Here is a 22956-nt window from a genome sequence, read left to right as displayed (position 1 = left end):
GACTGAATCAAAGAGGAGTACCTAGAATGCAGTTTCATAACATATCTCTTGGCTTTCTTCGAATCTGTATCTAGAGCTTGCCCTGAAAAAGGCAATAGCTCCAAGAATTTATCCGTGAACTCCTCTACACTCATGTGTTCTGTCTGCCTCAACTGTTCAAACTCAATCATCTTCAGTTCTCTGGAACTGTCTGGAAAAGCCCATCCAGTGAACTCATTTGCAAATTCCTCCCATGTCATTCCCGGGCCTTCTTGCACTTTAGAGTGAACCCTGCCATCTGAATGGCCCTGCTGTCATCTGCCCCTAGCTCATCAGTTATTGTCTTCACTACTCTCAGGTACTCAAAGGGATCATCCCCTGACTTGTATTTGGGAGCATCCAGCTTAAGGTAATCTGTCATCTTCACTTTGCCCCCACCGGCTGAGCTAGGTCTAGGAGGTTGACTAACTGGGGCTGCTGGTTCTGTAGGTGGTGGAGGTGGGGGTGCAGCATTCCCCGAGGTGGGGTTTGCCGGGTTAGGATAGAAGGGTGAGGGTGGATAAGCTGGGTACTGTGTGTAAGGTGGATAGAAAGGTGGATAAGGCATGTAGGTAGGGTAGGGGTTAAAGCTGGAGTAATCTGATGTGCCTCCCATCGGATACCCTGAACCCTGTGGGAAGGGTGGATAATGGGGTGGAAAACCATACCCCGAGGCCTGAGCGCCTCCTTGTGACTCCCCCGTCCCTTCTTCCGCCATGCTAACATCCAGATTCCCATCCCTCCTCTGATCCTCTTCCATAACCTCCCTCACATCTGAAGAACTTCCTCCTCTATCACTCCCCCTTCTGCTAGCATCAAAAGACCTTCTAGGGTCCCTTGACACTCTTTTTCTGTTTGCTCTACATGACATTGCCCTAGGCAATGTAGGAGGACGGGCACTCATGCCCTCATCCTCAGGTGGTACTCCAGTCAATCTTGCAGATCGACGGGTTCCTCTCATCCTGTTTTCTGAAAAACAGTACACATCATACAAACATTAGCATCATATGGTTCATGTCGAAACACATGAACCCGCATCACATATATATCGTTCAAATCATAGAATCAATGCACATGCATATAATTATGGCATTTCATATCATCATACAAGACAGGACTCAACATCCTATCCTAGTGGACATGATCTTCCTATTGTGCTTGACCATTCTAGAATATCTATGAGCCCGACACTCTAGGTCCGATCCTATGAACCTAGGGCTCTGATACCATTCTGTAACGACCCGAAAATCGGACCGCTACCGGCGCTAGGATCCAGGTCGGCTTAAGGCCGCCGGGACCCGTAGCAAGCCTGACATGCAACCTGTAAACCTGTTTAATCCCATACATGATCAACAACATAAATAAAAATTTAAAACTTTTCTTTCATTCATACACCAAACTCAACCTGTGCATGCACTGTACATAATCATAATCATAATCATGACCCCTCTGTGGGATCTCATCAATGCCCCAATGGGCAAAACAACATATGTTGAGTTGGTTTACATAAACATTATAAAACATCTAAGATCATGTATTAAATGGATAACAACATTCTATGGTCAAGCACACCTCTATCATCCATAAGCCTCATTACATTACATGTCTAAACTGTACTTTTACATAACATCAAATACACTTATCATGTCCACACTATCTATTACATAAACAAGACTTCAATACTCTTGCTGACCTCCTGGTCTACCCTGTACCTGCAAACCTGGGGGATTAGGGAGAGGGGTGAGCTACTAGAGCCCAGTGAGCAGAATAATAAAACATTTAAAACATATGATAACATGTAACACATCACATCACAGCTAATCACATCAAGGATGAACTTGTCACCAATAGCCCTCTACATAGTCCAACTGTGCCAGAACGTAGAATGGGACCTGGTCTTTCTCTTACATAGCATAACATAACAGTCCAATTGTGTCAGAACGTAGAATGGGTCCTGGTCTTTCCCTTACGTAGTGCCAGTGAACGTAGAATGGGTTCCACTGGTCTTACATTCCGTACCGTACATATCACATCGTCACATCATAGATCGAGGGCTATGGATCATCCAACATTCATCCACATCAACATTAAAATATGCAATGCAACATATTCGTGAATTCTAATGCAAACAACCTAAATCATCACATGGCATTCATGATGCATGAACATGCTCAAAACTTTACAATTGATTTACTTTAAAACGTAAAGGTTTATTCTACTCACCTCTGGATAGCTCTGACCAGACACTGGAGCAGCTGACTCATTGCTGGGGTCCTCGGTTCCTCGGGTCCGAACCTACACAGGTGGACTCAAATGAGGGACCAAACAACTAGAACATAACTCTAAACTACTCCCCAAAAATCCCCTAAAACATCATGAAACAATCATAGAAAAACATGCAAGAGAGGGCTGGACAGGGCACTTTCGGCGGCAGGTTCGGCGGCCGAAAGTCCCTCCAAAGCCGAAAGTCAGGCAGGTTCGGCGGCACATTCGGCGGCCGAAACTCCCAGACAGAGGCGAAATTCATGCATGTTCGGTGGCACTTTCGGCGGCCGAAACTCCCAGACAGAGACGAAAGTCCTCTTTCGGGGGCAAGCTTCGGCAGCCGAAGGCTGCCTCCACAAGCATGTTCGGCGGCCGAAAGTTCCTTCGGCTGCCGAACCTGGTTTCTCCCATAGTGGCAGAAACTCAGCTCTTCTACGCACATTTGCCTCCAAAACTTTCCAATCATGCATAAACCTATTCTACAACACACATACACAAGCATACAAGCTCCTAAGGCTTCAAACTATCTAAAACCCCATCTACAACACATCAAACATCCACATTGTTCAAAAACGTAACATAAACTCATAAACTAACCATAAGCTAAACATGCATTCTACCCCATAGATCTACTTAAAACTTACTTAAAACATGCAATGAGCTTAAGATCGGCTCTTACCTCATGGAGATCAAGAGAGAGACGACCTAAACTCGGAGATGGGAGGGGTTGAGTTTCCTTGAACCTCAAAGCTCCAAAACTTGCTCAAAACTTGAAAATCTTCAAAACAAAGCAAAAACTCATGAAAATCTTGAAAGATCTGAAGGAAGGACTCAAAGATTGGTGAGGGACGGCGGAGAGCTCACCTTGGCCGACAATGGGGAGAAAAGCTCGCCCGTTTTCGGCTAAGGGACCCTTTTATAGTGGCTGGCCAGGCCACGTTCGGAGGCCGAACGTGCCTCCGCATGCATGCTATGTTCGGCGGCCAAACTTGAGGTTCGGCGGCCGAACCTGGACTTCCCTCACTTATGCCTTCGGGGGCCTAAGGCACACCCGAAATGCATGCATGTTCGGCGGCGAACTTGAGGTTCGGCGGCCGAACCTGGGTTTTCCTCCAAGGTTGTTTTCATGTAAAAACTCATTTCCTTTTTACTTAAAACCATGGAATACATTAAAACATTGTATGAAAACATGTTTCTACCCTACTAGAGGCTTCCGACATCCAAGATTCCACCGGACGGTAGGAATTCCGATACCGGAGTCTAGCCGGGTATTACATACTCGGTCGGATGAAACCCTTAACTACCGACTATTGCAACTGCTCCTTTAGCTCCTTCAACTCTGCAGGTGCCATCCTGTAGGGAGGGATAGAGATTGGTCTGGTTCCAGGCATCACTTCTATTTCGAACTCTATCTCCCTAGCAGGTGGTACTCCTGGAAGTTCATCTAGGAAGACATCTGGAAACTCTCTGACTACGGGCATTGAGGCGGGCTCCCTGACCTGACTATCAAGCTCTCTCACATGAGCTAGAAACCCCTGACAACCCCTCCTGAGCAACCTACGAGCCTGTAGGGCTGATATCAAACCTCTAGGTGCACTCCTCCTGTCTCCCCTGAAGACAACCTCTGACCCATCTTGATCTCTGAACCTGACTACCTTGTCTCTGTAGTCCAAGGTAGCACCATGAGTAGATAGCCAGTCCATCCCTAGAATGACATCAAAATCAGTCAAATCTAGAACCACAAGGTCGGCTGGAAGGCATCTACCCTCAACAAACACTGGGCTATACCGGCAGACTGACTCCCACTGATGGATCACATTTGGGTCCACTGACCCAGAGGGGACACTCTAACCCAGAGACTATCAAACCCAACCTCTCTACGACTCTCGAAGCAACAAAAGAATGAGAAGCACCAGGGTCCATTAAAGCATACACATCAGAACATCCAATGATGAAATTACCTGACACCACGGTGTTTGACGTGTTAGCCTCCTGCTGTGTCATAGTGAAGATCCAAGCTGGAGCTGATGGACCTTCACCCCGGGAACCTGTTGAAGAAGAGGCTGCCCCTCTCCCTCTGCCTCTACCACTGCCCTGAGTCATGGCTGGAGCTACTGGCTGAGCCACACTACTTGAAGCTATCTGCTGGGACGATGCCATAAAAGCTGCCCTAGGACACTCTCGTGCCATATGTCCCTCCTGCCCATACCTGAAGTAGGCTGTTGTCCCAAACCGACATACTTCCTTGTGTGGCTTACCACACCTAAAGCATTCTAAACCATCTAAACCTGAGCTCGAGCCACCACCTAATCCCAGACTTCACTTCAAACGGTTCCCGAACTTATTCTTCTTTAGCTTTTTAGTGGTGCTGCCCCACTTTTTACTGCCTGAAGCTGCTGCACTCAGAGAAGAGGGATCTAACTTTCCCCTGCCTGGGGTCTTGGAACCCGAGGGCTGTGTCACGTGCTGTTTCACTGTCCCCTGAATGATGGCACTAGCCTCCATCTTTCTCACTGCATCCACAATAGAGTGGAAGCTCTCCCTCTCTGTTGCTAGGATCAGGGAGGAATACCTAGGGTGGAGCCTCATGGTATACCTCCTAGCTTTCTTCTGGTCAGTATCATATGCCTGACCCACATACTGCAGCAACTCCAGGAACTTATCGGTGTACTCATCAACACTCATGTCCTTTGTTTGCCTCAGCTGCTCAAACTCAACAACCTTTAGCTCCCTTGAACTATCCGGAAAAGCCCATCCAGCAAACTCATTGGCAAACTCCTCCCAGGATAGGCTGTCCAGCCTTAGGTCCACATAATTTTTAAACCCCTCTCGTGCTTTCTTGCATTTCAATGTGAACCCTGCCATCTGAATGGCTCTACTGTCATTTGCCCCCAACTCATCTGTTATCATTTTTACCGTTTTGAGGTATTCAAACGGATCATCACCTGTCTTGAATTTGGGAGCATCCAGCTTCAGGTAATTTGTCATCTTTACCTTGCTCCCCACAGATGAGCTAGGTTTAGGTGTTTGGATTTCAGGGGCTACAGGTTCTGTTGGTGGAGGAGGAGGTGCAACATTCCCTGGGTTAGGGTTTCCTGTATTTGGGTAGAAGGGTGAGGGTGGATACATAGGGTACTGTGAGTATGGTGGGTAAAAAGGAGGATAAGGCATGAAGGAGGGATATGGGTTAAAGCTGGAGTAATCCGATGTACCCCCCATCGGATACCCTAGGCCCTGTGGAAAGGGTTGATATTGGGGTGGGTGAGCATAACCCTAGGCCTAAGCGCCTCCTTGTGACTCTCCCATACCCTCTTATGACATACTCATTCCCAAGCTACCATCTCTTCTCTGTTCATCCTCCTCTGATCCCCTCACAACAGTTGACATTCCACCCTGAACTGTTCCCCTCCTGCTTACATCAAAAGACCTTCTAGGGTCCCTTGACGTTCCCTCTCTACTTGATCTACAAGACATTGCCCTTGGCAAAGCAGGGGGACGGGCATCCATGCCCTCATTTTTCGGTGGAGCTCCTGTCAATCTAGCGGATCGACGTGAGCCTCTCATCCTGCTTCTGAAAAACGACATAAACACATAAACATAAGCATCATATGGTTCATGTGGAAACGCATGAACCCACATCATACATAGCATATCATTAATGCACATGCATAGCATCATGGCATTTCACTTCATCCTTAAGACAGGACTCTACATCCTATCCTAGTGGACATGATTTTTCCTATTGTGCTTGCCCTTCTATAACATCTATGAGCCCGACACACTCTAGGTCCGACCATATGAACCTAGAGCTCTGATACCACTCTGTAACGACCTGAAAACCGGACCGCTACCGGCGCTAGGATTCAGATCGACTTAAGGTCGCCGGAACCCGTAGCAAGCCTAACATACATCCTGTACATCTGATAAAATCCCATACATGATCATACATTTTCATAAAAACTTTAAACTTTTCATATACCAAGCTTGACCTGTGCATGCACTAAAATTGTATACATAAAAACCCCATACTAGAGCCCTCATCAAACGCTCTCGTTGGGTCAACATTACATACATCAAGCTTGGTTCAACATATATCATCATTAAAAACATTTCATAAAGATCATGTACCAAAAGGGGTTTACAACCAACATTAGGGCCAAGCACAATACTAATCCTCATTACATTACTGTACAATATCCTTACATTACATTACATATCATTTCATGTCCACTACTAATCTATTACATATACAACGCCTTTACCCTTGCTGACTTCTTATGCTATCTCTGACCCTGCAACCTGGGGGTTAGGGGAAAGGGGTGAGCTACTAAAGCCCAGTGAGTAGAACGGTAAAACAATTTTAATAACATATGCTTTCATGAAATGCATCACATCACAAAAAATTCACATCAAGGATAGATTTGTCGCCAATAACCCTCTACTTATCCAATTGTGCCAGGGGCGTAGAATGGGCCTCACTGGACTTTCTCTTAAACATGACATAACATAACATATCCAATGTGCTAGGGGCGTAGAATGGGCCTCACTGGACTTTCATACCGTATCATAACATATCATATCGAGGGCTAGTGGGTCATCCAATATCCATCCACATCAACATCATATTATGCAATGCATCATATTCGTGAATTCTAATGCAAAACAACCTAGTACATATCATGGCATTCGTGATGCATGAACGTGCTAAAAATTTCATTTACTTTAAAACATAGTTCAGTTCTACTCACCTCTGGCTAACACTGGACTGACTCTGAAATAGCTAACTCTGCTGGCCTCCTCGGTTCCTCGGGTCTGATCCTACATAGGTGGACTCAAATGAGGGACCAAACAAACTCTAACATGACTCTAAACAACTCCCCAATAACCCCCTAAAACATCATAAAACATGCATAGAAAATAGGCAAAGGAAGGCTGGGCAGGGGACTTTCAGCGGCAGGTTCGGCGGCCGAAGGTCCCTACAGATCCGAAAGTCAGGCACTTCCAGGGGCAGGTTCGGCGGCCGAAACTTCCTCCAGATCCGAAAGTCCAAACTTTCGGGGGCAGATTCGGCGGCCGAAACTCACCTCCAGAGCTGAAAGTCCAGACTTTTGGGGGCGAGCTTAGGCGGCCAAAACTGCCTCCTCTAGCAGGTTCGGCGGCCAAACCTTACTTCGGCGGCTGAACTTGGATCCTCCTGGGTGGTAGAACCCAATTCTGCCATCCCACATTCAGCCATCCAAACTTCCCAACACACATCCATCTATTCTAAAACATGCATAAACACTTATCCAAGCATATAGAGGCATAAAACTAGCCTATACCCCAACAAACATCACATTTAACATCACATTTCACATTAAACTAACATAACCCTAACATTTTACAATTACTCTAAACATGCGTTAATCACCCTTAAAAGCCCTCAAAACTTACTTAAAACATCATAAAAGGCATGGATCTACACTTACCTCTTGAAGATCGAGATAAGAGGTGATCTAAACTTGGAGATTGGGAGAAACCGCGCTTCGGGGGTCTCCAAGCTTCAAACTTTGATCTTAGCTTAAAATCTTCAAAACAAAGGTAAAAACTCATCAAAACTTGAAGGAAATGAAGGAAAACACAAAATCAACCAAATGAGGGTGAAATCGCACTTATGCCCAAAAATAGGGAGAGAAAACTCGCCCATTTTCGGACAAGGGGCCTTTTATAGGTGGCTGGCCAGACCACCTTCGGGGGCCAAAGGTGCTTCCGCAAGAGCCCAATGTTCGGCTGCTGAATATGAGGTTCGACGACCGAACTTGGCTTTTCCCTCATTGGTCTTTTCTTTCAAAACTCAATTTCTTTCTTCATTAAAACCATAAAAACATATAAAAACATTTTAGAAAACCTTTATTTTACCCTTCTAGAAGGCTCTGACATCCGAGAAATTCTGGATTCCAACGTAGATTCCGCCGGAAGGTAGAAATTCCGATGCCGGGGTCTAGTCGGGTATTACATGAAAGGCACCTACCCTCAACAAAAACTGGACTGAACTGGCAGACTGACTCTACCACAGATGGATCAGACTTGGGCCCACTAACCCAAAGAGGAAACTCTAACCCAGAAGCTATCAAACCCAAACTCTCCACGGCTCTCGGAGAGACAAAAGAATGAGAGGCACCAGGGTCCATAAGAGCATATACATCAGAACATCCAATAGTGAGTTTACCTGACACCACCATGTTCGATGTGTTAGCCTCCTGCTGTGTCATTGACTCGCGGTTGTCGAAGCCGGTCAAAAATAACCTTTTCGGTTCTCAACAATATTACTACTGCAGATAGTGGTAAAGAATCGAATCCACAGAGAATTGAAAACTTACCTATCTTCCTTATCAAGACCAAGAGAATTAACTGAAACAAAAATAAACTCAAAGAGAAGTAACTGAAACGAGATAAACTGAAAGCAAATAAACTAAAAGTAAAATAGGGGGGTTTGAGATTGATTCAATTGAACTGAAAGCAGTAAAAGAAGGCAAATAGTTAAAATAAAAGAAATCAATAATGAGAAAGCTCTAGTTGAAGAATTGGATTCACTTCAGTTGTTAGGATTGATCATTGACACTATGTTTCTTTGGTTGTTTCAATAGATTAGTTATGGGGGTGGAAGACGTTTCTCACCACCATGTCTCTCCTTAAGATTAAACCAATTAGGGAACGTCCTCTAATTAATCACTAATCAACAAGTTGCCAAGGAATGTCCTTGGGCCTTAGGCATCAAAACAACTGTCAATTGCATTAAGAGATAGAGAGAGCCAATCCTAGCTAGCCAAACGTATGGTGATATTGCTAGATTATACAATTTCCTTAGTTTTTACACCAAGTGTTTTTGTGTTTGAATAATCCAAGCAATTATGGACTCAAAATTATTCAAACTAATAATATATTACCTTGCAATCAAGAATCAACTGGCCACATTGATCAAAATAACAAAGCAATAATGAAATCAAGCATGAAATTGCATAAATATTGAATTAACCAAAGATAACAATGTATGTTTAGATCTCACAATCCATAAAACAACCAAAGTTTCACCTAATCTTCAACTAGAATAAAAGGTTTCAGCCACTCATGGCTGAAACAAAAACCAAAAACAAGAAAGGAAGAAAGAAGAGAAGAACCGAAGCCTTGGAGAAGTGGAGCTTTGGCGGCCGATTGGAGAGAATAGGAGAGAGAGGATCGGTGCCCTTTTGAAGAGAGTTTAAATAGGATTTAAGGGCTGCCCTAGGTCTTCTTACTTGTTGCCCAAATGTCTTCAAGTTGCTGCCAAAGTCTGTCCAAGTCTTGCCGCCTATTGCATAAAGGATGTGGAGCCTCTATTTGCAATTTGAATTTTGAATGTGCAAGGCATGCGTGGCATGTGTGACTTCTTTGGCTTCTTTGACAAGCTGAATTTGAATTTCCAAATCTGAATGTGCATCTTGAAGATTTGGCTTCTCAAATAAGGAAAAGGAATTCTTGAAGATCTTGAATTTCAAACTGCTCTTTTGACTGCACTTTTCTTATTTGGCACTTTCCTTGATGAGCTAAATCTTGAATTTGAATTTTGAATTCTCTTAAGGATTTGAAATTTGAATTTCAAATTGCTTTCCTTATTTGGCTCCTTTCAGTTGCACTTGGCATGCTTGCTCTCCTTTGCTCCAATAAATGGCAAGGGGCATTTGCACCAAATTGTCTCTTTACACCATTTTCTGCAGAATATGATCAAAAGCACTAAATTAGGCAGAAAATATATAAATAAACATCAATAACATCATGATAAAATGGTCTAAAATATGCTCTATCAGTCATGGTGAAGATACGTGCTGGAGTTGAAGGACCTTCCCCGTGGGAACCTGCTGAAGAAGAGGTTGTCCCTCTCCCTCGACCTCGCCTTCTGCCCTAAGATGTGGCTAAAGCTGCTGGCTGAGCTACACTGCCAGAAGTTGTCTGCTGGGACTGTGCCATTATAGCTGCATTGGGACACTAACGTGCTATGTGCCCCTCTTGTCCGCACCTGAAACATGCTGTAGTCCCAAACTGACAGACCCCTTTGTGCGGCTTACCGCACCTCATACAACCGAAGCTATCTGAACCAAAGCTGGAACCACCACCCATTCCCATACCAGACTTTATTCTGTTTCAGAACTTATTCTTCTTCGGCTTTCTAGTGGATTTGTCTCACTTTTTACCGTTTGAGGCGGCTGCGCTCAGAGAGGAGAGATTAATATTCCTTGTACCCGGGGTTTTGGAATCCGAGGACTGTGCCACCTACTGCTTTACTGTCCCCTGTATAATGGCACTAGCCTCCATCTTCCTAGCTGCATCCACAATAGTGTGAAAACTCTCCCTCTCTGCTGCTAAGATTAGGGAGGAATACCTAGAGTGGAATCTCATGGTATACCTCCTGGCTTTCTTCTTATCACTGTCGTATGCCTGCCCCAAAAACTGCAGCAACTCCAGAAATTTATTTGTGTACTCGTCTACACTCATGTCCTCAGTCTGCCTCAACTTCTCAAACTCTATCACCTTTAACTCCTTTAAACTGTCTGGAAAAGCCCATCCTGCAAATTCATTGGCAAACTGTTCCCATGATAGGCTGTCCAGTCTCGGATCCACATAGTTCTTAAACCATTCTTTCGCCTTCTTGCATTTCAAAGTGAACCCGCCCATCTAAATGGCTCTGCTATCACTAGCCCCCAACTCATCAGTTATCATTTTCACCGTCTTGAGGTACTCAAATGGATCACCACTTATTTTATATTTGGGAGCATCCAACTTCAAATAGTCTATCATTTTCACCTTGCTCCCAACTGATGGGTTAGGTCTGAATGATTGGTCTTCAGGAACCACTAGTTCTACTGGGGGAGGAGGAGGTGGTGCAACATTCCCTGGGTTAGGGTTGGTTGGATTTCGATAAAAAGGTGGGGGTGAAAACATCGGATAGGGTGGATATGGTGGGAGGATAGGGCATGAATGAGGGATATGGGTTGTACCTAGAGAAATCCGATGTGCCTCCTATCGGATACCTTGGTCCCTGTGGGTAGGGTTGGTACTGTGGTGGGTAAGCAAAACCCCAGGCCTGAGCGCCTCCTTATGATTCTCCCATACCCTCTTCTGACATACTCACACCCAAACTTCCATCTCTCCTCTGATCATCCTCTACTGTTTCCCTCACATCCGCAGACATCCTACCCGGATTTGTTCTCCTCCTGTTTATATCAAAAGACCTTCGAGGGTCCCTTGATGTTTCTCCTCTGCTAGTTCTACTTGACCGTGCTCTCGGCAGAGCAGGGGTTAAGGCATCTATGCCCTCATTCTCAGGTGGAACTCCAGTCAATCGTGCAGATCGACGTGAGCCTCGCATTTTGTCTTATGAAAAATAGCACATATCACATAAACATTAGCATAATATGGTTCATACGGATACATATGAACCCACATCATATACATAACATATCATTAATGAACATGCATACTATCATGGCATTACACATCATCATCAAGATAGGACTCTACATCCTATCCTAGTGGACATGATTTTTCCTATTGTGCTTGCCCATCTATGACATCTATGAGCCCGACACTCTCTAGGTCCGACCATATGAACCTAGGGATCTAATACCACTCTGTAACGATCTGGAAATCGAACCGCTATCGGCGCTAGGATTCAAATCGACTTAAGGTCATCGGAACCCGTAGCAAGCCTACAATGCATCCTATGTACCTGATAAAATCCCATACATGATCATACATCAATATAAAAACTTAAACATTTCATGAAACCAAGCTTAACCTGTGCATGTATTATAAACTGAAAACATAAAACTCATACTAAAGCCCTCATCAAAAGCTCCAGTATGGTCAACATACATGCCTCAATTTGGTTCAACATAACATAAACATAAAACTTTTACATAAAGATCATGTAAACCGAGATTACAAAATTATCATTAGGGCGAAGCACAATTCTAATCCATAAGATATTACATATCCACTACTATTCTATTACATTAAAACTATACCAAAAGCTATGCTGACTCTCCCAAGCTATCTGCGCTCCTGCAAACCTGGGGTTAGGGGAAAGGGATAAGCTACAAGAGTCTAGAGAGCAGAATATAAGAACAGTTTGATAAACATATGCTCATATGAAATGCGTCACAGCACAAACAATTCACATCAAGATGGACTTGTCACCAGTAACCCTCTACATAATCCAATGTGCTCGGCCCACTACGGGTGCTTCTCAGGACTTTTGCTTAAACATAACATAATATATCCAATTTGACAGGGGCATAAAATGGGCCTCACCTAGACTTCTGAATCTATCATAACATAACCTGCTGACTCGTGGTTGTCGAAGCCAGTAAAAAATAACCTTTCTGGTTATCAACAATTTTACAACTGTAGACAATGGTGAAAGGATCGAATCCACAGAGAATTGAGAACTTATCTATTTTCCTTATAAAGACCAAGAGAATTAACTGAAACAAAAATAAACTGAAAGAGAAGTAAACTGAAACGAGACAAACTGAAAGCAAATAAATTGAAAGTAAAATGGGGGGGTTTTGAGATTGATTCAAGAGATCTAAAACTGAAAGCAATAAAAGAAGACAAATAATTAAAATAAAAGAAATCAATAATAAGAAAGCTCTAGTTGAAGAATGGGGTTCACTTCAGTTGTTAGGATTGATCATTGACACTATGTTTCTTTGGTTGTTTCAATAGATTAGTTATGGAGATGGAAGACGCTTCTCACCACCATGTCTCTCCTTAAGATTAAACCAATTAGGGAACGTCCTCTAATTAATCACTAATCAACAAGTTGCCAAGGAACGTCCTTGGGCCTCAGGCAACAAACAACTGTCAATTGCATTAAGAAATAGAGAGATCCAATCCTAGCTACCCAAACGCATGAGATGTTGCTAGATCATACAATTTCCTTAGTTTTCACACCAAGTGTTCTTATGTTTGAATAATCAAAACAATTACGGACTTAAAATTATCCAAACTAATAATATATTACCTTGCAATCAATAATCAAGTGGCCAATTTGATCAAAATAACAAAGTAATAATAGAATCAAGCATGAACTGTATGAATATTGAATAACCAAAAGACAAACAATGTGTGTTCATATCTCACAATCCATAAAACAACCAAAGTTTCAACCAATCTTCAACTAGAATAAAAGGTTTCAGCCACTCATGGCTGAATCAAAAACCAAAAAATAAAGAAAGGAAGAAGAAGTGATGGTGTCACTTGCAATCCCGTAGGTGTGTCCAAGGGGGTCTGGAAAAAGCTGTGGGGAGGCTCCTTATGTGTCTTTTTATAGTTGAAAGTGTTGCCCTAGGTCCTTACATGCTGCCCTTGCTGCCCAAGAGGTGCTTGCTGTCCAAGTTGTGTCTGAAAAGGAAAGAATCGCGTTGCAAGCTCTTTAGAAGGCAAGAGGTGCGCGCGGATGCTTTGCAGAGGGAAGTTGGTGTGCGTGGATGGATGTGCAGAAGGGAAAGTGAATCTGTCCAATCTTTCCTTTTTAGGTGGAACCTTCATTTGAATTTTGAATGCTGAATGCAGAAGAGGCAAGTGCGTCTTTGACTCGCTGTTGTCAAAGCCAGTCAAAAATAACCTTTCTGGTTATCAATAATATTACTACTGCAGATAGTGGTAAAGGATCGAATCCACAAAGAATTGAAAACTAATCTATTTTTCTCAACAAGACCAAGAGAATTAACTAAAAGCGCAACTGAACGCAAGTAACTGAAAGCGGAATAAAAGTAAAGTGCAGTGAAAGTAAGTAAAAAGGGGGGGTTTTGAGATTGATTTGATTAGCAAACTACTGAAAGCAATTAAATGAGCAAGTAACTAAAATAAAAGAGAAATCTAATATGAGAAAGGTCTAGTTGAAGAGATGGATCCATTTTGGTTGTTTGGATTGATCATTGAAACTTATGTTCTCTTGATTGATTCAATAGATTAGTTATGGAGATGGAAAACGCTTCTCACCACCATGTCTCTCCTTATGATTAAATCAATTAGGGAACGTCCTCTAATTAATTACTAATTAACAAATTGCCAAAGACCTTGGACATTAGGCATCAAAACAATTGTTAATTGCATGAAGAAAGAGAGAGATCCAATTCTAGCTAACCAAACGCATGGAGATGTTACTAGATCATATAATTTCTTAGTTGTTACACCAAGTTTTCTTATGTTTGAATAATTCCAGCAATTACGGACTAAAAATTATCCAAACTAACAATCAATTACCTTGCAATCAAGAATCAAGTGGCCAATTTGATCAAAACAACAAAGTAATCATAGATTCAAGCACCAAATTGTATGAATATTAAACAAACCAAAGACAAATAGTTTGTGTTCAGATCTCACAATCCATAAAACAACCTTAGTTTCAACCAATCTTCAACTAGAATAAAAGGTTTCAGCCATTCATGGCTGAAACAAAACAGAAAATAAAAGGGAAGAACAAGAGAAGATGAACCGAATTGGTGGAGAGACTTAGTGCGCCTTGCCTTAGCCGAATGGGAGGGATGGAGAGTGTGCTGGTCGGATGGCCTTTAGAAGAGTTTATATATGTCTTGAGGTACTGTCTTAGGGTTTCAAGAGGCTGCCCACGTGAGTCTTGAGTGGCTGCCCATGCTGCCCAAGTGCTTCCATGCCGCCCATGCACACATGTGAAGGAGGTGGCGTGTGGCTTGTGTGGCTTGTACAAGAGTGGGTCTTTTGGTCTTTGCTTGCTGCCCAAGTGTCTTCAAGATACTGCCCAAGGTGCCCAAGGTTTGCCTTCACACCATCCTTGCCGCCCATGCACTAATAAGGAAGGTGGAGCCTCCTTTTGCAATTTGAATTTTGAATGTGCAAGGCATGAGGTGGAAAGCATGTGATCTTTGGATTTGGCTTCCTTAATAAGCTGGATTTTGAAATTCAAAATTTGAATATGAATCTTGAAGATTTGAATTTCAAAATACTTTCCTTATTTTGCTCTTCATTTATGGCAACTTAAGACTTGGCTTCTTGATTAAGGAAAAGGCTACTTGGAGATTTGAAATTTGAATTTGAAATTGCTTTGGCTGAATGTTCTTTCCTTCTTTACCACTTTCCTTATTTAGCTTCACTTGATTCCAACTTGGCAGGCTTGCTCTCCTTTGCTCCATTTAAGGCAGTTTTAAGGGTATTTTCTCCAAAATGTCCTTTTTCACCATTTTCTGCAAAATAATGTCAAGAGCACTAAATTAAGCAGAAATCATGTAAATAATCATCAATAATATCAAGATAAAATGGACTAAAATATGTTCTATCAGTCTTCATGAAATCTTGCTGCCTAAATAGGAAGATATGACTGCTGCAGTGTGTGCACATCTTTGAACAAGGAAAGAAAGATCTGCGATTCGAATTTCAAATAATCTTCTGACTGAGCTTTCCTTATTTGCTTTTGCTTCTGCACTTTCCTTATTTGAAAACTTTGCTTTTCTGAAAACTTTCCTTATTTGAAAACTTTCCTTTTTTGGCACTTTTCATATATGACACTTTTTAGCAGTTTTAAGAGCATTTTCTCCAGATTGTCTCTTTACACCTAATATCTGCAAAACATGATTAAAACCATAAAATTAGGCAGAAAAGATGTAAATAAACATTAAGAATATAATGATAAAATGGACTAAAATATGCTTTATCACTTGCTCGAGGGCTAGTGGGTCATCCAATATCCATCCACAACAACAGTAAATTATGCAATGCATCATATTGGTGAATTCTAATGCAAACAACCTATTACATAACATGGCATTCATGATGCATAGACATGCTCAAAGTTTAATTACTTTAAAACAAGAGATTAGTTCAGTTCTACTCACATCTGGCTTATGCTTGTCTAACACTGTAGCAGCCGACTCACTGCTGGCCTCTACGGTCTTTCAGGTCCGATCCTACACAGATGGACTCCCATGAGGGACCAAACATAGCTAATACATGACTCTAAACAACTCCCCAAAAATCCCCCTAAAACATACCAAAACATACATAGTAATCAAGCAAAGGAAGGCTGGGCAAGGGACTTTCGGCGGCAGGTTCAGCGGCCGAAACCCCATCACAGATCTGAAAGTCACCAACCTTCGGGGGCAGGTGATCAGTCCAAATTTAAACGATTTTATTATGATGTTATTGATGTTAATTTACACTTTTGCTGCCTAATTTTGTGGTTTTGATCTTATTTTCCAGAAAATGGTGTATAGAGGTAATTTGAAGAAAATGCCCTTAAAACTGCCTAAAATGGAACAAAGGAGAACAAGCATGCCAAGTTGCAACTGAAAAGGAGATAAACAAGGAAAGTAATTTGAAATTCAAATCTCAAATCTCCAAGATCATTCAAAATTCAAAATTCAAGATTCATCTTATTAATGAAAGTACTAAATAAGGAAAGTGCAGTCAGCAGAGCAATTTGAAATTCAAATTTCAAATCTTCAAGAATCCATTTCCTTATTGAGGAAGCCAAATCTCAAGAAGATGCACATACAAAATTTGAAATTCAAAATTCAGCTTGTTAAGGAAGCGAAAGAAGACATACTTGCCCCCCAAGTCTTGCACATTCAAAATTCAAAAGGAGGCTCCACCTGATTAATGTACACTTGGGTGGCAAGGGCAGCCACTTGGGCAGCAAGGAAGGCCAACTTGGGCAGCAAGGAAGGCCAACTTAGGCATCAAGGAGACCTAGGGCAACACTTTCAACTATAAAAACACACATAAGGAGCTGCCCCCTGCTTTTTCTACTCTCCCTTGGACACACATACGGGATTGCAAGTGGCCACATCTCTTCTTCATCTCTTTATTTATTTTTGGTTTTGTTTCAGCCATGAGTGGCTGAAACCTTTATTTCTAGTTATAGATTGATTGATACTTTAGTTGTTTTATGGATTGGGAGATCTAAACACAAATTGTTTATCTTTTGTTTTTCAATATTCATGCAATTTCATGCTTAATTCCATTGTTGCTTTGTTATTTTGATCAATATGGCCAATTGATTCTTGATTGCAAGGTAATAAATTGTTAGTTTAGATAGTTTTAAGTCCGTAATTGCTTGGATTGTTCAAACATAAGTAACTCTTAGTGTAAAAACTAAAGAAATGATCTAGTGATATCACCATGCGTTTGGATAGCTAGAATTAGTGATTGGTTATAGGACGTTCCCTAATTAATTTATGCTTAAGGAGAGATATGGTGTTGAGAAGTGTCTTCCATCTCCGTAACTAATTTATTGAATCAAACAAAGAAACCTAAGTATCAATGATCAATCCCAACAACTGAAGTGGATCCAATTCTTCAAATAGAGCTTTTCTCATAATTGAATCTCTTTATTTTTATTATTCGCTTACTTTATTGCTTCCATTATTAGTTTAATTGAATCAATCTCAAAACCCCCCTTTATTTTAATTTCAGTTTATTTACTTTCAGTTTATCTTACTTTCAGTTTATTTTCTTGGTCTTGTTAAGGAAAATAGGTAAGTATCAATTCCCTGTGGATTCGATCATTTTGCCGCTATCTGCAGTTGTAAAATTGTTGATAACTGAAAAGGTTATTTTTGACCAGTTTCGACAACCGCATAGTCAGTAGGTTCGGCGACCGAAAGCCTTCCCAGATCCGAAAGTCCATCCTTTCGGGGGCAGGTTAGGCGGCCAAAGGCTGCCTCCACAGGCAGGTTCGGCGGCCGAACCTGGGTTCCCCAGAATGGCAGAACCTAATTCTGCCTTATGTACTCAGCCTCCAAAACTCTCCAAATCCTAACATCTAACCCTTCAAGACATGCATACTCACTCAAACATGCACAAGGGGTATAAAAACTAGCCTAAACCCCAACATACAACTATAAAACAGTACAAGAACAAGCATTCATCATCAAAACTAACACAAACCCTAACACTTTAGATCTAACCAATTCATGCATTTTTAACCCTTTACCCTTTTCAAAACTTACTTAAAACATAGAAAAAGGCAAGGATATACACTTACCTCTTGAAGATCTAAGATAGATGCGACCCAAGCTTGAAATTGAGGAGAAATGGTCTCCAAGCTTTAAAATTTTGGATTCAAACTTAAAACTTCAAAAACAAGAGAAAACTCATGAATATCTTGAAGGATTTGAAGGAAAAGCAACAAAATCAACAATGGGAGGGCAATAACTCACCTTTGCCCGAAAAATGGAGAGAAAAACTCTCCCATTTTCGGACTGGAGGCCTCTCATAGATGGCTGGCCAGACCACCTTCGGGGGCCGAAAGGAGAGCTCCCGCGGCAGCATCATGTTCGGCGGCCGAATATAAGGTTCGGCGGCCGAACCTGGGCTTTCCTTCCAAAATATTTTTCTTTCTTTTAAGATTTCTTTAACACAAACCAACAGTAAAATCATAAAATTCATTTTGTAAAAAACTTATTTTACCCTTCTAAGAGGTTCTGACATCCGAGATTCCGGATTCTAGCGGAGATTCCGGCGGAAGGTTGGAATTCCGACGCTGGAGTCTAGCCGGGTATTACACAAAGAATTTTATGCCACCACATATAAGCTGTTATTTTTTATGATATGCATAACCTTTAATGTTTTGATATTAATAGAAAATGGCACAAAATTTTATAAGGATTTTTTTTTTTCATTTCCGCAGATGTAACGTACCATCATTGTTCTTGCCTTTATCGTCCATATATTTTTATCTTGAGCAATCACAAACTAGATATCTTTGATATGTAATATAATCTATTTGATATAATATCTAATTATTTTTACAGGCATCAATCTTTACATAATTCAATCCTAGATCTCATGCATACTTCTTTGATTCATAAGCAATACTTGCTTTAATAGTTTGAGTAACATGGCGAAAGAAACGTCACTCCAACTATTAATACCAACCAGTAAATAATTCTTGCTTAGCATCCTTCATTGACCTAAAAAATTTTTCAAGTATATCATCATTTTTTGTACTTTCACATCTTATCTCATCTCCACCATCTTTCATATTTATATCTCTAATATTTGTAATATCGTGAATTAAAAAAATTTTCTTATCAAAACCTACTATATCTTCTTTACCCTCAATCTCCTCATTGTCTTCACCACTGCTTTCTTCTTCATGCAAGCTAACTTATTATAGTATCTTAATATTCCATGCACTATCAAATTATTGAAAACTAATTTTCTAGCAAAAAAATTACTATTATTATAAGTGTTGCACATACATTATTTTGCCTTCTTTTTCCACCTTATCAAAAGCAAAATCTAAAAATCCCTTGATGCCATTACGATATTTTGATTTTTTTTTCGATCATTTATACTCTTATAATTCATCCAATCTTTGTTCGCCAAGTATGCAACTTTCACAATAACACTATCTAAATTCAAACAAATCCCAATGTTAATTAATATAAGCTCACAAATACTACAGAGATTACTTTTCAAGCATCTTATGAATTCATAGTTTAAAAGTTATGCAAATTGAGAGATGATAGAGCATATTTTAGACTATTTTATCATGATATTATTGATGTTTATTTACATCTTTTCTGCTTAATTTTGTGGTTTTGATCTTATTTTGCAGATATTAGGTGTAAAGAGACAATCTGGTGAAAATGCTTTTAAAATTGCCAAAAAGTGCCAAATATGGAAAGTGCCAAATAAGGAAAGTTTTCAGATAAGGAAAGTTTTCAAATAAGGAAAGTGCAGAAGCAAAAACAAATAAGAACAGTCAGCAGATTATTTGAAATTCAAATTGCAGATCTTTCTTTCCTTGTTTAAAGATGTGCAGACACCTCAGCAGTCAGATCTTCCTATTTAGGCAGCAAGATTTCAAGAAGACACACTTGCCTCTCTTGCATTAAGTATTTAAGATTTGAAATTCAAACGAAGGCTCCACCTAAAAAGGAAAGTCTGAACAGCATATCTTTCCCTCTGCACAACCCATCCGCGCGCCTCTTTCCTTCTAAAGAGCCAATCCGCGCGCCTCCTTCCTTCTGAAGACCTTGCAACGCGATTCTTTCCTTTTCAGACACAACTTGGGCAGCAAGCAGCCTCTTGGACAGCAAGTAAGGACCTAGGGCTACACTTTCAACTATAAAAAGACACATAAGGAGCCTCCCCATGCTTTTTCTTCTCTCCCTTGGACACGCCTATGGGATTGCAAGTGGCACCATCTCTTCTTCTTCCTTTCTTTATTTTTTTGGTTTTGGTTCAGCTATGAGTGGCTGAAACCTTTTATTCTAGTTGAAGATTGGTTGATACTTTAGTTGTTTTATGGATTGGGAGATCTGAATACACATTGTTTAACTTTTGTTTTTCAATATTCATGCAGTCTCATGCTTAATTCCATTGTTGCTTTGTTATTTTGATCAATATGGCCAATTGATTCTTGATTGCAAAGTAATAATATGTTAGTTTGGATGATTTAAGTCCGTAATTGCTTGGATTATTCAAACATAAGAACACTTGGTATAAAAACTAAGGGAGTTGCATGATCTAGTGTTGTCACCATACGTTTGGGTAACTAGGATTAGATCTCTCTATTTCTTAACGCAATTGACAGTTGTTTGTTGCCTGAGGCCCAAGGACGTTCCTTGGCAACTTGCTGATTAGTAATTAATTAGAGGACATTCCCTAATTGGTTTAATCATAAGGAGAGATAATGGTGGTGAGAAGCGTCTTCCATCTCCATAACTAATCTATTGAATCAATCAAAAGAAACTAAGTGTCAATGATCAATCCCAACAACTGAAGTGGATCCAATTCTTCAACTAGAACTTTCTCATTATTGTTTACTCTTTTACTTTTATTATTCACTTACTTTACTGCTTTCATCATTAGTTTACTGAATCAATCTCAAAATCCCCCCCATATTACTTTCAGTTTATTTACTTTCAGTTTATCTCATTTCAGTTTATTTCTCTTTCAGTTTATTTTTGTTTCAATTAATTCTCTTGGTCTTGATAAGAAAGATAGGTAAGTTTTCAATTCTCTGTGGATTCGATCCTTTACCACTATCTGCAATAGTAATATTGTTGATAACTGGAAAGGTTATTTTTGACCGGCTTTGACAACCGCGAGTCAAAAATTGGCGCCATTGCTGGGGAATTGATTCAACTAATCTATTTTTCTTTCAGGACCAAATTAGGAACAAAGCACAACCGAATCTGCCTCTGAAGAAGCCATCATCGCAGATCCCACCTCTAAAACATCTCCATCGCACATCTCACATTCTCCACAGCATTTAGATTGCCCATCTTCTCACCAAAGCAAGTCTCCATCGCAGAACTGATTCATGGATGAGGTAAGTACATCTGTTCTCTATTCTCAACTTTCTGAACTCACATCTGTTGTGAAAAGTATTATCATTGGTCGAGCTCAATAATTTCAGCCACTAAGGCCATGTAGGATCTGTGCATATGTGGGACACCCAACTGATCAATGTCCTACACTTTATGAGTATGACCAACCAGTGCATGCGTTTGAAAGATTCAATAGTCAGCCTAGATATACATTTGGAGGATTCTATGAACAGCCAAGACATGATCCATACTATAACACATACAATCCAGGTTGGGGAGACTATCCAGACTTCAGTTGTATAGGGGCTAACAACTACTAGGACTATCAAATAAATCAAGCCCAACCAGCACCTCCAAGTTCCAACAAGCACCTTGAGAAGATGATAGAGACATTGGCAGTTTCTATGCAAAGCCTCCAACAGCAGATAGGACAAATGGCCACCTCATTAAATGCAATCATGTTAAGAAGAGAGGAAGAGTTTCAAGATGATGAGATAGATGATGAGAGTTCACAAGTACAAGAACAAGCTGCTGAAGAGAAACAACCAAAATACTGTTTGTCCAAACAAACCAGTCAAAAAGAACTTGTTGATAGTTTAGATATCATTGATTGTTTGAGCAAAGATGTTTTTGATATAAATCAAGATGATATACTAAACAATGATCTATGCAGGGAAGAGAGCCAGAAAGAGCCAGAACTGAAAGAAATTGACTGTTTCATCCAACAGGTGGACTGCAACCATGCGCAGAATGAAGAAAGCTCAATCGCACCTCTTCAGATGAGTTTGCAGAAAGGCCTTGCGCAGGACAGTCCTGCAACACTTTCAGTCACACCCTTCAGCTTCTATCGCATGAAACTCCTTCTAGCCTTCCATTGCAGACCAATCTTGTGTAGAAGGAGCAAACTAAAACCAATTCAGCCATAGATCCAACGCAAATAGCCCATGCTCACAAGGAACAAATGGTATTCTAAGCACCTAAACCAAAGGACCATGCAGATCAATGCCTTCCCAAACCACCGGATAAGGTAGAATTTGTTTTGCCTGAATTCAGTACCAAATTGCAGCTACCTATGGAGAAACATGAATTGGAGTTCAAAGTGCTGCCCAATCATATAAAAAATGCAAACATAAGGGCTAGAGGCACACCTCATCTGAAAGAGGAGAAGCTAATCATGTTACTTCTTGAGTACATGGAAAAAATAGGATGGGTTATGACCAAATCAAAAGGAGTGCTACACTTTCTACTCAATGCAGTTGGAACTCTTTTTCCTTCCCCAATTACTTAAGCCTTGACCAAGTGGCACCATGCACACCACACCCAGGGGAGTAATCAG

This window comes from Manihot esculenta, chromosome 4, assembly GCF_001659605.2.
Source record: "Manihot esculenta cultivar AM560-2 chromosome 4, M.esculenta_v8, whole genome shotgun sequence".
NCBI classification, from domain to species: domain Eukaryota; kingdom Viridiplantae; phylum Streptophyta; class Magnoliopsida; order Malpighiales; family Euphorbiaceae; genus Manihot; species Manihot esculenta.
This window is presented reverse-complemented; position numbering follows the sequence as displayed.